The 3,239-nt window shown below is 50.0% G+C and overlaps 1 long non-coding RNA gene across 1 annotated transcript; it reads right to left on the reverse strand.

Moving 5' to 3' along the window:
* Positions 1-987: 987 nt before the first annotated feature.
* On the reverse strand, positions 988-3,000 carry LOC142767014 (uncharacterized). The gene is made up of 2 exons (XR_012884708.1): positions 2,646-3,000; positions 988-2,235 (listed from the first exon to the last, which is right to left on the reverse strand). It is a non-coding gene; the product is annotated as an uncharacterized LOC142767014 (long non-coding RNA).
* Positions 3,001-3,239: the final 239 nt, after the last annotated feature.

The following is a 3,239-nucleotide window of genomic DNA, read 5'->3' on the forward strand; positions in this document are numbered from 1 at the left end:
GTACATTTTGCCCACTCGATTTTATTACATCGCTCCCCCTAGCGTACGTCGCCGCACTAAATCGAACGATTGCCTTCAACCAATGACACGCGCCATATGTGACATCATTCCTGTTTTATAAGATCTCGCGTCTTTCATCAACTACAAGTACCGCTTTCTAGTTTATAACATCTTGCATCTTTTCATCATCAGCTACAAGTACCACCATCTAGTAAACACTACAAGAACTAAACGAGAGGTGGCTACATACAGGAGACGGTACCGCCATCTAGTGAACACTGCAAGAACTAAACCAGAAGTGGCTACATACAGGGGACGGTACCGCCATCTAGTGAACACTGCAAGAACTAAACTAGAGGTGGCTACATACAGGCTACAGGGGACGCACAGCCCACGCCCTAAAGAGCTTCGCCCCTTCGCCCCGAAAAAACGAATGTCTCGCGTAGCGCAGCACCTCGGGATGTGCACATGGGCTGTGTCTACAGCGCCATGCTGCTGCCGCCAGAGACGAAGCAGCAGTCAAGCGTTGAAACGTCACCCCCGGAAGCTTTTCAGGCCTGCGCGTCACGTGACGTGACGTCGACGACGTCACATCGCGCCGGCCGGCCGGCCGCCCTTCGCTGGGTGGCTGCGCCAGCCGCGAGCGCCCTTCACGCCTACCGACTCGGGCGAGGTTCCTTGACACCATGTCCGCACGATTTATCAAGGTATCCATTGATTGTATGGTTTAACGCGCCGACGCAACGCAGGCGATGAAGCGCGCCGTAGGGGAGAGCTCAGGATCAAGTTTTACTACCTGGGAATCTTTATTGTGTGCCGAAATCTCGTACACACGGGCGTTTTTGCTTTTCGCCTCCATCAGAAATGCGGCCGCCGCAGCCGGGTATCGAAACTGCGCCCTAGTGCTCAGCAGCGCTACGCCTTAGCCACTGAGCCACCGTTGCGGGGGAACTTATCAAGGTATCAAGAAATAATGAATATCGTGAATGGAATAATGCGTATTTATTTATCACAGCCAGACGCCGTCTGTACAAATATCACAGTGCACATTGTTCTCGGTCCAGGCAGACGACAGGCAACACAAGATGTTGCCCTTAATGCTGAAAATATGCCAAAAGTACAAAACACAATATCTTGCCACATAAAACTCAGAAAACAAAACAGATTGTAACAGCAAAAACATCCCCGAGCTTTGGAACAGAAAAAGCACACTTTCATTTAAATTGTAGGTTAGAGGAAAACATACCATTCGTTTATCATAGTAGCAGTAGCAACACAAGGTATCAGGTTCAAACACTTGCCAAAAAATACAATACAAAAGAACACTGGTGACTAAATTGTGGTCCACAGCATGATAAATGACAGAAAGAAAAGTAATTGTACTGCCACAGGTAGGTGCATGTCCTAGGGAAAAAATCAAACAAAAATCTAAGAAAAAAACAAATCACAGTGCACAACATGTCTGTACACAGAGTGCACAAGGAAAGTGTACACAGCTTAGGTACCAAAACGGACTGTACAACTGCTACAGTGGGCACCGAGGCAGTTCGAGTTAAAAAAAAGAAAAAAGTACAGCACCTTTAAAAGCTAACAACTTGTAAAGAGATACAAAACTGGAAACAAGGCTCAAACAAGGGAATGTATTGCTTGAGCCAGGTGGCAATAAGTGCAGCGCTCCTCAGACAGCATCGACAGGTTGTTCAAAATTTCCAACAAGGAACTTACTTTTTGAACTGAGTCTGGTACAACAGCGCTACCAAGGTTCTTGATTGGTGAACCTTGATAGCAGGCAAAGACTTCAAGGTTTGCAAACACGGTCAATGACGCATTCAAACAAGGTTCACGATAGTCGATAATGTTCAAAAACATGGAGCACTCTTCTTTATGAATCACAGTCCACTTTGGAGACACTGACACCCCTTGCAGGCGAGCCCTTAGTTCTTCGAGGGACGAAAACCGGTCTCGTTTTTGCTCCGCTTCATATGACGCCAGCGACTTTTCTACAGCACGGGCGAGTTGGGAGGCTTCTTGTCGGCTCCTCTTGGCGTCAGGGGTTTCTCTCGTGCTCTGGTCTCGTACTGATAGGTAGGACGGACAGCCGGAAAATACCGTTGGGACAGATCCAGGACGCAACCGTGGCACTGGGAGTGCAACTTCAATAACTCTCCCTGTCCTTGGATCCGTCTACGATGTCGTCTTCTCAATGCATGAAGCGTCGAAATGATTCGCGCACACCTGCAAAAACGTTTCAAGAACGTCTGAGACGCCACTTCTCAAAAGAAAAAAATGCGCTCCCGTTTGCATGACCGCGTTTACAGTCCGTGTAGCTAAAACAAAGTCTACCTACGTTTCGCAAGCATCTAAATAAAAGCGCTGCGCTAAGCGGTACAAGCAACATGAAAGGAAACACGGGAGCGTGATGTCACCGCACTCCACGAAGCGCTTCCACCGAGAGCTTGCAAGAATGGACGACACCACGGCACTGTTAGTGAACAAAGCGCAGCTGACCATCCTTGCTGCGAACGCTGCTGGCGTCAGCGCTTCGCGAGGCCCGGCGGCCACACGCTCAAGTATTTCCCATCATAGGTGATTTCTACCCGAACAAGCAACGACAAGCTAAGAACAGGAGCATCTCAAATTCTTACCTTAGTGCACGAAGTCGGCACGAAGTCCTTCCTAGGAATGGCGCGTAGCCATTGTTTGAGAGCGTCGGCGTCTTTAGGGAAGGAAAACACTTGTATCTTCTTTCCTGTTTTGTAGTTGCCGGTGCATCCGGGTACACAACACTTATTCGGCATTGTCGCATCACTCCAGCATCACGCACGGAAACGAAATTGCCGCAAAACAACAACGGAAAGCAACAAACGTGAAACACCGTCAACACCACGCCGCCGAACCGTCACCACCGCCGCCCGCGCTGCGCTCGCTGCCGCTGCGGCTTCCCCGAGAGTCGGCCGGCCGGAAATGACGTCAAATTGCTGGGCGCAGGCCTGAAAAGATTTTCCGGGGGTGACGGTTGAAAGCGTTCACCCAGTTCACGCTGCCACGCTCGCATCAGAGGAGAAGGCGTCTCGGCGCGCAAAGCAATTCATAACTTCATCGCAGTATCAGCAAGCTCTTCAGAAACGCGTCGGCGAAGCGAACGCCCCTCTACTGCGCAGCGCAGGCGCCACTGTGTTTTAAGCGCATCCCAATTTTCAGGACGAGACGCCGTGAGTGACACACATATTGAGCGTGAC

The sequence above is a fragment of the Rhipicephalus microplus genome, chromosome 7, assembly GCF_043290135.1.
Source record: "Rhipicephalus microplus isolate Deutch F79 chromosome 7, USDA_Rmic, whole genome shotgun sequence".
NCBI classification, from domain to species: domain Eukaryota; kingdom Metazoa; phylum Arthropoda; class Arachnida; order Ixodida; family Ixodidae; genus Rhipicephalus; species Rhipicephalus microplus.